The 15416-nt window shown below is 43.6% G+C and overlaps 1 protein-coding gene across 4 annotated transcripts in view; it reads right to left on the bottom strand.

Moving 5' to 3' along the window:
* Dgkd (diacylglycerol kinase delta) overlaps positions 1 to 15416 on the bottom strand; it is a 98347-nt gene that overhangs the window by 66985 nt on the left and 15946 nt on the right. The window lies entirely within an intron of this gene.

Raw genomic sequence — 15416 nt, 5'->3', positions numbered from 1 at the left:
ACTTCCCCTGCTCAGTTAACAGCAAGTTAGAACTGTTCTCCTTTATTTGCCCCATGTACTTGGCTCCTAGTGGACACTGAGCCCTACATACCACTTGGAACTCAAATGCTCAAGGAATGGCCAGATGCCCTGAACCAGTAAGTCACTAATACAGTCAACACTAATAAACAGGCTGGGTATAGCTCAGTATAGAATGTTTGTCTAGCATGTTCAAGGCCCTGAGTTGGATCCCCAGCACTGCAAAGAAAAGATAATAAAACCAAATAGTATCCAGGAGAACAAGAACCCAACCCTGCATTCAGGATTTTCCTTACACTACAGCAAACAGCTGAGCAACCCCATGCAGGTTTGCCCATTAAGTAATTTTTTTAAGTAGTGTATGTATGAAGCACTTAGACATTTGAGAATACTTAAAACTTCCTAACATAAAACCAAAGTGAACAAGATGCAGAAACCTCAGGTCATTTAAATGTGCCAAAATACAAAGACAGCACATTTGTATAACTAGGCCTCCAACTCTGTTTATCATAGGGGAGAGAGGTAGAGGGACAATTAAACCAAACCCCAGTTCCCTCACCCCTTAAACACACAAAATCAAGTTCAGGGCCCATCACCCAGAGTCACACCATTACATGGTGCCTGAAATTTCCTCTTCTCCTCCTGACACAAGTCATCTTCCTAAGGCACATTCTGGGCTTGGGGAATACATGTGCCCGTATTTACCCACAGGCTCACTAGAATGGACTCTGCTCTGGTATCTACCTGGTACTACATCAGCTATCCCGAGACCAAACCAGGGGAAAAACTGTTGATGAGCACAGCTCCTCATGTTGAGGAGTCTACTACCTTCACCTCTTACTTCGGAAGGTGTCACTCACCCTATCTCCCAGGCAGTTAAAGAGTACCAAGGGAAACACGACATGGTGGAACAATCCAAAAAGAAACACATACAGCTAGTCACTCACATGTAGGTCCTGTACTATGACAGAGAACTATCAAAGGGGCCTAAGATCTGCAGTATGGAAGAGCTGTAATCAACTTTGATTCTGAGCACCCTTTACAGATCCAAGTTCACATGGATGACACGATTGCCAGATACATTTGCACATAACACCACCAGCCCATGGATGTCTAGAGCACAAAGAGAGAACCTTTCCTGTGGACCTTAAAGGGCTCACTTGTAGCGATACCTCCTCACCCCATTCAGTCTCCTTACCTTTGAAGGGGAAGAAATTGCTTCTATTTCTTTCCTAAGTATAAATTTTAAAATAAAAATAAGGCAGCAAAACCAATATGCTGAACCAAAAAAAAAAGTTTTAAATTATCTTTAAAGGGCAGATTAGAGGGTTTTTTTCCAAATATACTGCTAGTATCTCATACAAAAGAGGAAAAGCAAAATTAAAGCACAATGCCCGCCACAACCCATATACACAGACAAACAAACACACACAGACACACAAACATCTTTCAGAAAGTAGACCACAGTCTGCAAGCTTGGGTTACCCAAAGAGACCTGCTGTTCTATTTATAGGACAAGCATGCTCAGATGGAGACCCTCGTGGGTTGCAGCGGAAAAGGATAGAGAAAGATAAAAACCGGTGTTTCTTTGAAACTTTCTCAGAAACTACATTTTGTCTCCTGATTCATGCTCCTGAGTACTACAGATATGCTACAGGATATTTTTAAACACTCAGTCTAAAACAGTTAACTTTTAAATGTGGTTAAGAACACTGCACCCTGAAATTGTGTGCTGAGTTTTGCAAAGGAAGGCTGCAGGAGGTACTGAAGGAGGAAATGCTGCTGGTCTGGCAGACCCCACCACCACCACCACAGAGCCAGTGAGAGTCAGGGACAGCCACAGAAAGGGTTCTAGCACATGTGAGATATATTCTCTTTCCTGCCTCCTTTCTTCAAACATGGACACAGAGCAGACAATAATTCAGATAGCAGCTCAGGCCACAGAGCAAAGAGATATAAAATGGGGTATAAAGACACAGGGCACAGTAATATGAACAGTGTCCCTCTGCAGACAGCAGACATCTGAGGAGGTCAAATACATGGTCCTGAGATACCCACAGCTTCTCCTTAATGTACAGACAGAGCTCAATAGGAGTAGGAAAATGGATAGCTCAGACCACTGCTTGACCATTGTACATAGGTCACATGGCCCCACATCATGGAGTAGATTCAGAAGCCTGCTTTAAAAATACGAGACAGAGCTAGAGAAATGGTTCAGAACTTAAGAGCAGTGCTGCTTTTGCAGAGGACCAGAGTTCAGTTCCCAGTACCCACATCAGGCAGCTCACAACTACTTGGGAGATCTGATGTCTCTAGCCTCCACAGACACCTCACTCACATGCACATATCCACACATACACACAAATATATACATAATTAAAAATAAAAAATTAAATATGAATCAGGCAGGGGAAGAAAAGAAGAAATGAGGGTATCTGGAGAGAATTCCAGTCAGCAAATCATTTGTAGCACAATATAAGGACTCAAGTTCAATCCACAGAGCCCATGAAAATAAAACTGTAATTTTTTTGTAATCACATTTATAATCAAAACAGTGGATCAAGTGACATGACACAGGTCAGTGAAGAAAATGGCTTGAGATGAAGTCTATTTCATATGTTGTGGCTTGGACCTTGGGGACACCAGCATTCAGTACTAGTTAGAGTGGACAGTGACCTTTATTTGACAGAAATGCACCTAGTTGCTCATTTATTTCAGGGCCTTGGTGTGGCTGCTGCAGCACTAGACATTGTATCTCTGTCAGAAATGAGGGAGTGTTGAAGCTACTTGTGCCAGAGACAACCGAGCCATCTTCCTTACCAACTCTATATCTTTGGCCAGGGCTGAGGAAGTGGTAGTGAGCATTATGGTGACGGCCCTTGCAGCATCACTGGGCCACTGAGATCTTGGCGGTGCCAGGAGAGAATGTGCTTGGCTGTGCTGGTGGGTATTTGCTGTGAACTCCAGATAAAGGACAAGTGGTTGAACAGATCGTGGGGATTTAGATATTACCTTTTTTTGGTTCTTTGCTGATTCAGTCTTTCCTCTCATTAGTGAAGACAAGAATGGGGCATCTCCGCTGTTCTTAGTACAAACTTACGGTGTAGGGGGTTTGAGAATATGGTCACTTTTAATATTGGTGCTGTTGGAGAGAAACCAGGGCACTGGCAACTGAAATTGGTTCTCTTTGGTAAGAAAATAAATCTATGGACACTTTCCCAAAATTAGTATTTTGGAGGTCTTCAGGGGGAAAAAAAAGTCTGTGCAGTGTTCCTTTTGTCACACTGACAGTGCCAGATGTGGGTCCTGCTCTGTGGAGTTGGAAAATCTCCAGGATGCTGGGTACCCAGATGTGCTTTAGTCTATACTCTCTTGCCATGAGACACTCAATGTAGAGCATTGTGTGTCCCTAGTTGTTGGTGTGGGAAGTCCTTCTGTCTATGTGTTCCTTTTATTGGTTAATGAATAAAGAAACTGTCTTGGCCTGTGACAGGGCAAAAGAACAGAGCTAGGCAAGGAAAACTAAAGTGAATGCTGAGAGAAAGGAGGCAGGGTCAGAGAGAGAAGTCATGGAGCCGCCGGAGACATACACTGGCAACTTAAGCCACAGCCTGTAAGCCACAGCCATGTGGCAATATACAGATTAATAGAAATGTGTTAAATTAATATGAGTTAGCCAGTAAGAAGCTAGAGCTAATGGGCCAAGCATGATTTAATTAATACAGTTTCTGTGTGATTATTTTGGTTCTAAGCTAGCTGGGCAGCTGGGAACCAACAAGCGACCTCCCTCAACAGTTGGTGCCCAACATGGGCTACTAGAGTCTCTGGTGGCTCTGGCCAGCTGCGGCCATGCCGCCATTCATTTGGGCATGGATTTCCCCACACAGGAGCCCCCTACAATAAGTTGTATATCTCCTTAGTATCCCCCTGTGATGAGAACAAGTAAGGCCAAGTGCATACAGCTCTGAAGCACATGAATTTGCTTATGGTGTTGGAGCAGAGGAAGGAGGCTACTGTACCATGTTTGCACAGGAGTATGTGTGTGGTTGTATACATAGAAGCCAGGGGACCAACCTTGAATGTTGTACTTTAGGCATCCCACCTTGTTTTTTGATACAGGGTCTCATTAGGATCCACATTTAGGCTAATTTGGCTGCTCTCTAACAAGCTGCAACAAGGTCTTCAGGACAGTAAGGACAAAGAAAGGTGAGCAGCTCCCTCTGCAACAGGAAAACATGAAAACATGGGGGGGGAGGGGGCAAACAGAAACAAACTTTTAAATTTTCAAGAAAAAAAATAAACAAAAATATAAAATAATACAGGTGATTAAGCGTTCACTTGGCGAGGGGAAGATAGGGTAGAAACTGGGACAATGCCAGGTCTCTAGGTATAGAATCTCTAGATTCTTAGGAGGTCCCTCTAGCAGCAATACTGGAGAGAACTGGTTTTGATTTTTTGCTCAACCAAATCCACATGTGTTCACAGACCATCTATTTAGTCTACATAGAGGCCCTCTCAAGGCAGCCACAGCAAACATTTCCATTCAGCAAAAGAAAGGACAAACAACACAGTACCTGTGAAGTATCCACAAGAAGCCAGAAAGCCCTCACGTCAGCCTTGCCAGCCTGGGAAGCTGCTAAGGAAGGAACTGAAGTCCAAGGGAAACTCCAAATCTAGAGAGAAGGAACAGCTGGCTATGCCACTCGAACCTGAATCTGTCCTATCCATCCGTGCTTCCATTACAAAGGTGTGGAGGTGAGATGGGAGTATGCTTTGAGTAGAGTTGCTTTCATTATTTTTGCTTTTACAAGTTTAGAAAACAAACAAACAAACAAACAAAAACCTATCTATCTTCCTACTACTACTGTTCCTGGAGGAGAATTTATACACAGAGAGACATAGCCCAGCTGCGCACACATCAAGTGACAAACCTGGACCACCAGCAGTTGGAGGGACATCCTAAGACACGTGGTACCATGGGTCAGCCACAATGGAAAGGGCTCATTTGGAGTCCACAGAGTATAAACTCTGTCCCCTACGAAGCTGTGGAATGAAGCTGCTGAGTTTCAGCAAATATTTATTGAACACTCAACATGCCAAGTATTGCTGAGAACACCATGACAGAAGGGATGGGTCTTCTGACCTTTAAGAAAGCTACACTGGGGCAAAGGGATACTTCATAAAGCATGAAGTACCACATAACCAGCTTTGAAACACTCAGAAAAGGTGTAGATTAAAGATATACCAAAACAGGCTGTGGTGTAGTGAACTCAGTTCTTTCAATTTCTGTATCTGTTTGGAATTTTTCATAAAGTATATTCAAGTGCAAGAGAAATAGGGAGTCTTGGAAAGTCAGAGGTCAAGAAGCCTGAAGAATGCACACTAGGGTACTGATTCTCCATCATTACTCTAAAAGCACAGCACAGAGACCTCTTAAACTGCTTTTCCAAAAAGGCCGTTGAAGTACTAGGGATAAATCCTGGTCCCACTACCAGTGGCCCCACAGATTGCCCCAGCCATACAGCTGTCACCCGCATTCAGAGGACCTAGTTTGATCCCATGCAGGTTCCCCTACTGTCAAACTGGAGTCACTGAGTTCCCACTAGCTCAGGTCAGCTGTTTCTGTGGGTATCCCATCATGGTCTTGACCCCTTTGCTCATATTATCACTACTCCCTCTCTGACTGGATTTTGGGAGCTCGGCCCAGTGTTTCACTGCAGATCTCTGCATCTGCCTCAATCAGTTACTGGATGAAGGTTCTAGGATGACAATTAAGGTAGTCATCAACCTGATTACAGGGCAAGGCCAGTTCAGGCACCCTCTCTACTATTATTTAGGGTCTTACCTCAAGTCATCCTTCTGGATTCCTGGGAATGTCCCTGGTGCCAGGTTTCACACTAGCTCCATAATGGCTCCCTAATCAAGATATCTTTCTTTGCTCTCCCTCTCTGTCCTTCCCCCATCTCGACCATCCCTCCCGTTCCCTCCTGTTCTTCTCCTCTCTCTTTCTCCCCTTCTGCCCTCCCTTCTCCCTGCCCCCATGCTCCCAGTTTTCTCAGGAGAACTTGTCTATTTCCCCTTCCCAGGAGAATCCATGTATGTCTCTCTTAGGGTTCATTCTCCTTGCTACTGAGCTTCTCTGGGGTTGTGGACTATAGGCTGGTTATTCTTTGCTTTATGTTTAATATCCACTTATGCATGAGTACACACCCATTGTCTTTCTGGATCTGGGTTACTTCACTCAGGGTGGTTTCTTCTAGTTCCATTGCCTGCAAATTTCAAGATGTCACTGCTTTTTACTACTGAGTAAAATTGTGTAAATGTGTAAATGTACCAGATTTTCTTTATCCATTCTTCAGTTGAGGAGCATCAAGGTCATTGCCAGGTTCTGGTTATTATGAATAATTCTGTTATAAACACAGCTGAGCAAATGTCCTTGTGGTATGAGTGTGCATCCTTTGGATATATGCCCAAGAGTGGTATTGCTCTGACTTTTTGGAGCCTATTCTCTATGGAGGAATACCTTGCTCAGCCTAGATATAGTGGGGAGGGCCTTGGTCTTGCCCCAAACTGATGTGCTAGACTTTGTTGACTTCCCATGGACTCTCTGAGGAGTGGATGGGGGATGGAGTGAGGGGAAGATGGGGGAATGGGAGGAGAGAAGAGAGTGGGAACTAGGATTGATATGTAAAATGAGAAACTATTGTTTTAATAAATAAATAAATAAATTTTTAAAAATATTTTATTGTTGGACTGTGGTAACACACACCTTTAATCCCAACACTCAGGAGGCAGAGGCAGGCAGATCTCTGTGAGTTCGAGGCCAGCCTAGTCTATAAGAGCTAGTTCCAGGACAGCTAGGACTGTTACACAGAGAAACCCTGTCTCAAAAATATATATATAATATATAATATAATATATTATATTGCATAATAATATACAATAAATATATAAATAAAGAAAAAAAGAAAAGAAACTGCTTTTCAGGGTCCCATGGAGTGCCACTGTCATGTTTAAACAGTGGAAGCTGGAGGCCCTGATCCCATTTCTTTGCAGGCCTCAGTTAGAAACAAAACACCAAGCTAAAGAGCTCAACTCTCAGCCACCTTTCTGTATGGAGAGGTTGCTTCTCATTTAATTATCACACCCAGGGTCCAGCCACTTCTCACATTCTCAGATAACATCCCTTCAGCCTTTTTTGACGTGTATGCATGCACAGGAACAGGGGATAATGCAATGCAACAGTTACTTAAGAACTTGCTTTTCAAACAATACTTGACTAGGTCTCCTTCCTGTTTTATTTCTCCATATCCTACTTGAGTTCATCCAGATACTGATGGACACTGTCATAATTAGGAACGTATCTGGGAGAAAATGACAGTATTCATACATCACATGGTTTGACTGTCCAGCTAAAATAGATGTTATTTATTTATATCAAGACCTTCAACTAACTGCTTAGATAAATTTAATTTCCAACACAGAATTTAAAAGTTTAAGCAAAGGGGAACAAAACACAGCTGTTCCATACAATGAGCACAGCTTTACACTACTAGGGAATTTAAATCCTATGCTTCTGTAAGTCATGCTTTTTTGTAGGCTTTGTTTCTTGTATGGCATGACGATGCAAAGGTTCCTATGTTTTGTATTCTTGTCGAGGCCATCTTAGGTTTAACTAGAATCTGATCTCCTTGATGGAGAATCTTGTGGAAAATTACCCAGCTCTAGTCTAGAAACCCAAGGCCAAGATGTCCCAGCTAACTAATCTTAGCTTCTGTTAAACTGCTGCTTGTACAAACCTTCCCCTCCAGTTAACCACTTAGCTTCTGTTACACAGATTACTTGCACAAAATCTTCCCCTGCAGCTGCTGAGCAAGATACCAGCATGGTTTGCCTTTAAAAACCCCTTACTCATTTGGACTGTGGAGGCAGGCTCTTTAATCCCAACACTTGGGAGGCAGAGGCTGATGGATCTCTGAGTTCAAAGCCAGCCTGGTTTACAGAGTGTATTCCAGAACAGCCAGAGCTACACAGAGAAACCCTGTCTTGGGGGAGGGGGATATTCAACATTTACTGCAGAATTAAAAAGGGAAAAAAAAAAAAAAAAAAAAAAAAAAAACCTGTCCCTGACTTGACCAGGGCTTGAAATCCCACCAACCCCTAAGTACAAAATCTCACCAAACCCTGAGTTTGCCCTAGAATCAGACCACAAAAAGCCGCCAATCCCAAACCACCCTGAAAACCTCTACCTCTCAAGAAACCCTATATAAGCTCTGTACCCTGTTCAGTTTGCAGCTGCTTCTCACCCTAGAAGCAGCCACCTAGGTTCTTCCTTCCCAATAAATCTCTTGAGTAAAGTTTGTTGTGCAGTGTGACATTTTCACTGGAGTGGGACCCAGCTGTAACAACTTTTGCTGGCGCTAGTGCAGAGAGGAGCATAGCAGAACTGTAACACTTCTGCTGGGGAAGCCTTCCCCTAGTGGAGCAGAGTTGTTACATCCATGGGGACCTAAGCAAAGCTGTAACACTTTCTATGTGGAAACTTTCCCCTAGCAGAGCAGTGCTATAACACTTCACTGGACCTGAGCAAAGTTGTAACACTTCTCTGGAGTAGAGTGGATTAGAGTTGTAACAACTTCACTGGGGAAACCCTCCCCTGCCTGAGCAGAGTCACTACGCTTGCATTGGGGATCTTTTTCCTGGAGCAGGGCCATAAGTGGATACATTTACAGTGACTGTGGTATTCCTCTGCTACAGACCGACAGGATACCTTTCCATCTGAGCTGCAGTGCTTACACTTACTCTAAAAACTTGGGTCCTAAATACCTGAGTGTAGTCCCAGCTAGTCGGAATAAAGACTTCGAACTGCCTATAAACTGTGTCTTGTGTGGTCATCTCCACTGAGCGCCCCTTAATATTTTGGAGGACCCAGCGAGATCTCCAAAAACTAGAACCCCAAGACTTAAGGGCAACAGTGACCCCAGGAGCAGAGGAAGAATATGCTGGCTGGAGAGGACTCATAGAGAACAACCTGAAACATCCCAAAGCCCCAGAAAAATCCTGATTGACCATCATCAAGTGCTCCAGAGGCATCAAGTTGATACCCTCAAAGAGGGGGAATATACAGTAAATCAAAAGTCACCTCCAGAGGTAAGTTTGGCCTGGAGGAGGCATCATCTGGTTAGGACACAAGAGGGGAAGCCAGAAATGATCTTAGATCCTATGTCCAGGATCCATGTGAAACATCACCAGACTCCCCTGGTCTGTTCAGGAATATGAATATTTGGTGATCACCCTTAGTTATCTTTACTATGTACCTCTCTGTATAACTGTGTCTCTCTGTGTGTTTCTGTCAGTACTACCGGTTGGAGAAACAGATCTAAAATGGAAGGGAGAGTGTGGCCAAGAGTAGAGCTGCTATGGCACCCTGCTCACTCCCTTCCTGCTGGCAGCTAGCTGCTGCTGTTGCTATAGCTACACTGGTATTCTGAGCAAGCCATCAGTTTCCCTGTAATAACAAATGGCTTTTTCTGATGTGAGACACCCCACACACACCCCACTGCACACCCCCACAACCCCAGCTTAAGACCTGTGACCTCCTGCTGGGGACCAGAACCTTTTTGGCTTGGCTAAGTCACCCAGAAAAACCCAAAACCTCCCTCTGCCAAAGGAAATTGACCTTCCCTGTCCTCCTGCTTTGGAGCACTAGTCTTTGGCTTGTTTAGTCTCTTAACTCTGCTCAAGATTCTGGGATCCTGGTTCTGTTCCCTGTGTGGAGGTGGGGAAGGGTCCAGCCTCTCTCATGGGTGGGAATGGGGGTGCCTTCAAAGTAGAGTGCATGCAGGGAAGAGGAAATAGTTTCCCAAGCAAAGTGTGCGCGCGTGCGCTCGCTCTCTCTCTCTCTCTCTCTCTCTCTCTCTCTCTCTCTCTCTCTCTCTCTCTCTCTTCTTGTTCTAAGCAGCTGGTTTCACTAGGGAAGAGGGAAGCAGTTCCCCAAAGTAAGCAGGGGAGGAGATGTGGAAAGTTCATGGTTTATGATGTTTCCTTATCTACCAGTGACTTGTACAATTGGAATATTTATTCAAAATCCTCTATTTCTTCAGAGAAATCGCAGTCCCTCAGAGAAGCCACAGTCCCTTATCAGCCTGCTTTAAAGTAAGAGGGTGTTGGATGCTTTTTTTTTTTTTTGCCATATATTGGGAAGATTAAAAGCAGCAGACAGAAAACCTATCATTGTATGCAAGGTAAGACAGGTTACTCAAGGACCTGATGAATCACCTGCTAGGTTTTTCTCTGTAAGACTAATCAGGTATTGACTCCCATAGATCCATTCCCCCCATTCCTGCCCAGACCACCAAGAAGCAAGATGTAACCTGCCCGGCTGAGAAAGGTACTGAGCCATGTGGCTAGCATAGATAAGAACAATGGGTTAATATAAGCTATAAGAGCTAATAAGTAGCCTGAGCTAATGGGCTAATCAGTTTTATAACTTAAAGAGATCTCTGTGTGATTTTCTTTGGGGCTTGCCAGCTGTGGGGAACTTGGCAGGACATAAACCCCAACAAGCCAGTCCTCCATGTTACAATATGCCACCAAAAACTAGTGAGCCACTAATATGACCTTTGTCGTAGAAAAAAAGCTTCAGAAATAAGAGTTTTGTGGACAGGATTTCTCCAGCTCAGCAGTTAAGAGCACTGGATGATCTTCCCCGCACCCACATGGCAGCTCATGACTGTCTGTACTCTAGCTCTAAGTGATTTGACGCCTTCACCCAGACATAACACCAAATTTGTAGGCAAAATACCAATACACATAAAATAAAAATAGGTAAATCATGACAAAAAGTAAGAGAGATTTGAAGGGATGAATAGTTTTCAAATTTTGGAACCTCCTCAGAAAACTTACAACAGCCAAGATTCAACTGAAAACAGATAGGGAAAGAAACTGCCATGTGGTGATCACTGTCCTTAGGGAAACGGACAAGAGGAAAAAGGGGAAATAAACCAGGAGAAAAGGTTCAAAAACTCACCAATATTTTTGATGAAAGCCTGAGTGTGTAGATCTGTTGGAATTCATACAACAATTATTACAAAGCAGCAGCCTTCTCTAATTTCTAACACTGAGGATAAATGTAGACAGGTGACAGAAGCCCTTTTAGAAACCCTCCAAGCCCTGGGGTACACAGTGTGAACCAAGAAAGCTCAACTGTGAAGTCCCTCAGATCATATTCCTAGGCTACCACCTAAAGGAAGACAAATAGACAATTTCCCATGACTGTATTTTAGCCATCCTGCAAATCCATGCTCCCACATTGAGAGAAAAAAAAAGTATGAGATTAGATACTGAAGGCTATGGATAATGAAATTTACTGAAATATCAAAGCCCCTCTATGGCAGCACCAGGGCTACACACCTTTGGAATGAACTGGCATTGAGCAGAAGACCTTCAAAGCCTTGAAAATAGATCCTGGTATCTGTCCCAGCCCTGGCCCTCCCAGACATTACTAAGCCATTCCACTTGTATGTGGATGAGGCCAGCGGCATTGCCTTAAGGGGTCCTCATACAAACTCTGGGACCCTGGAAAAGACCTATTTTTCCAAGAGATTTGACACAGTTACAGCTGGATGGCTGCATATAAGGTCCACAGCTACCACCACACTGCTGGTAAAAGAAGCTGATATTATCTGGTCCTGACAGCCTCACATTCTCTTGAGGCCCTTCCTGAGAGGGCACCAGAGAGATGTCTAACACCCAGGTGACTCAATACCAAGCCCTGCTTCTCAATCAACACAGCATTTGGTTTGACAAGACATTGATGTGGGATTTCCCTCTGTATGCTGTGAATACGACTTGCTAACTAAAAAAGAAACTGTCTTGGGCCTGTGCAGGGAATAGAGGTAGGCAGAGAAAACTAAACTGAATGCTGGGAGAGAGAAGGGCAGAGTCGGAGAGAAGTCATGGAGATGCCAGAGACAGACACTGGGAACTTTACCAGGTAAGCCACAGCCATGTGGCGATATACAGATTAATAGAAACGGGTTAAATTAATATGCAAGAGTTAGCCAATAAGAAGCTAGAGCTAATGGGCCAAGCAGTGATTTAATTAATTAATACAGTTTCTGTGGTATTATTTAGGGGCTAAGCAGCCAGGAACAAACAAGCAGCTCCCCTCCAACAAGACATCAACCCTCCTGTTAGATGATGACCCTGCGGAACCCCTGAATCTTTAAGTTAATGACCTGATCTAGACCATCAGGGCTGATCTGATTGATGATTCCTTAGTGACACCAGACAAAGTGTTGTTTACAGATGCAAGTAGTTTCATCCAAGACAGGATCAGGTATAAATCTTTATGCATGGGAACCTCAGCTCAATAAGCTGAGCTTTTAGCTTTTCAAGCTTTTCCTTTTTGGAGGAAAGACCAAGCCATCACCATATAACACTGACAGACAATATGCTTTTGCCACGGCTCATGTTCATGGGACTCTATGTAAGGAAAGAGGACATACTAACCCAAGCAAGAAAAGAAATCAAAAACAGAGAAGAAATCTTAGCCCTATCATTAGCTATCTGGTTACCCAAGAGAGGGGCTGCTGTTTACTGCAAAGGACACTAAAAAGCAGATTCTCCAGAAGCCAGAGGCAACTGAGTGGGACCTCTTTAAGTCATGGTAGCCTTACCAAAGCCCAGCTTACCAGATCACCTGGAATATACCGCAACCGAGATTGACTGAACAAAACAAGTACTGCCCATGACGGATAAACAAGGACGATAGATGCTTAGACCATCCTTCTCTCAAATCTAGGAAGTCAACTGGTTATGGATTTCCACCAAGCCATACACCTATGGGTCACGAAAACCGAACTCTCAGGATGCAATTATTATGGTCCAAATTTGGAAAGCACGATTAAAACACCACTTTTGGATGTGTTTTAGATGTGCTACCTGTGCTCAAGTAAACCCCGAAGGTGAAAGGAAGACCTTAGAAGGGATCCAGGCTCAAGGAAATGGGCCTAGGAAAATGGAGTGTTGAACTTTATTGAAATCAGGCTATATTTTTGGCTACAAATATTTGTTTTGTGGACACTTTTTCAGGATGAATGAAGGCCTACCCCATCAGAACACCAATAGTTACTAAAAAATGATCTTCAGGAAATAATCCCTAAATTTGAACTGTCCCTAGTCTCAGGGTCAAACAATGGCCCAGCTTTCATGGCCCAAGTGTCTCAAAATTTGACAAAGGTGCTGGGCAGTGGTAGTACACACCTTTAATTCCAGTACCCAGAAGGCAGAGGCAGGCTGATCTCTGTGAGTTCAAGGCCAGCCTGGTCTACAGAGCTAGTTCCAGGATAGCTAAGGCTATACAAAGAAACCCTGTCTCAAAAAAAAAAAATCTGACAACGGTATTAAATATTAATTAGAAATTACACTGTGTATACAGGCCACAGAGCTCAGGTCAGATAGAAAGGATGAATAGAACTGTTAAGGCAAGTGACCATATTGATCCTGGAAGGTAGGGAAAAAAAAGTATCAATCATCACCCGCTTGCTCAGGATCTGATGTACTCCTTGCCTGGGGTGGAGCTTACTCCTTTTGGAATTATGCTGGGAGACCATCTCCCATTCCTCCCAAACTGCAAGAAATTCCCCAGGCAGAAATATCTAAATTATTCCCTTTTCAAGTCCTTGTAGGCTTTTCAGGAAGCTCACCAGGCCACTGATTGAACTGTGGAGGGAATCCTGCCATCTCCTACCTCTGAACCACCATTAGTTTCAGCCAGGAGAGTTAGTTTGGATATAGAGGATCCCTGCCCAGACTTTGGAATCTATCTAATAGGACCCTATCCCCAGTTATTCAGTTATTCTCAGCACTCCAACTGAAGCCAAATTAGTTGGTGGATAACTTGGAAGAAAAAGAGAGAGAGAGAGAGAGAGAGAGAGAGAGAGAGAGAGAGAGAAAACCACTGAGGATAAATGGACCATCACTTGGACTTCAGATCCCTTAAAAATAAGACTGAGCAGAATTTACTATCCCAGGATGTACAATTCCATCAGCCCCAAACCTGGATATGGAAACTCAGAAAAACCAGGGATGGGAAACCCTATCTTTCAAGTGAACCTCTGCTCTCTTATGTCCCTTCCAGGAGTGAAACAATATGGGTCTAGAGGAAGGAATAGGATCAGTAAATCAGATTGTGGGGAAGGCTAGTTAGAAATGGGTCTTGGGGGGGGTTACAGTTTTATGTGTGTCTGGCCAATGGTGAGCCGTTCTGCCAAGGACAAGGTCCCTGTGTCATTTCCTCAAACTACCTGGCTTGCTTGTATTAACAATTTGGCTAATTGTGCTCCTCTGACTCACTAGAAAGTCACACTCCTACCCTATGTATACATCTATGTTACCTCCCAAGTATATACTCATAATGGAGAAGAGGGGAGAACTCATATTGGCCTCAACTCAATAACAAAGGTGAAATGTGCCCCAATTCTAGTAGGGGCAGGAATAGCCAGTGCAACTGTCATAGGTACCTTCAGTCTTAATTGTTAAAAACCAAAACATTAGAGAACTCAGTTCCCAGATAGTTCATTTAGAGAATTCTCTTTCCAGGCTGGAGAGCTAAGTTGATGTCCTAGCAGAGGTAGTCCTACCTTTTTATGAAACAAGGAGGGTTTTGCATGGCCTTACGAGAAACTTGCTGTTTCTATGCCAATCAATCAGGGATAATTAGTGAAAACCTTGCCATGGTCAGAGAAAGTGGAAAAAAAAAAGACATAGATCAGATAATTGGTCCCCACATCTGACCATCTTATTGTCAGTATTAGCTGAACTATTGATTCTTATCTGATTCAGCGAACTGTGGAACCCTGCATTTTCAACTGCGTTGACAGCTACATCAAAAAGAATAAACTCAGTTAAGCTACTGGTCCACAGAATCAACTATGCCCCATTAGAACAAGACAAGTCAGTAATTTGGTTCATGCTCATAGAACTAGTGGGGAATGTGACAAGGGAAAACAGTGCCTAGGTTTCTCCATCTTGTATTCTTGCTAAGGCCATTTTAGGTTAAACTAGAATCTGATCTATATGATGGAGAGTCCCAAGAAAAATTATCCAGCTCTATTCTAGGAAAATAAGGTCAAGATGCCTCAGCTAAGTTAGCTTCTGTTCAACTGCCTGCCTGTGCAAACCTTCTCTTTCAGTTAACTTCTTATCTTAGCTTTTGTTAAACTGCTTGCTTGTGCAACCCTTTCCCTGCAGATGGTAAGTGAGATACAGGAATGTGGTTTTTGCCTTTAAAAAACCCTTACTCGGGGGCTGGAGAGATGGCTCAGAGGTTAAGAGCACTGGCTGCTCTTCCAGAGGTCCTGAGTTCAATTCCCAGCAACCACATGGTAACTCAC

Source organism: Myodes glareolus, chromosome 1 (genome assembly GCF_982192425.1).
Source record: "Myodes glareolus chromosome 1, mMyoGla1.1, whole genome shotgun sequence".
In the NCBI taxonomy this organism is placed as follows: Eukaryota; Metazoa; Chordata; class Mammalia; order Rodentia; family Cricetidae; genus Myodes; species Myodes glareolus.
Note: the sequence above shows the minus strand (reverse complement) of the source record. Positions and strands in the feature narration are given on the sequence as shown.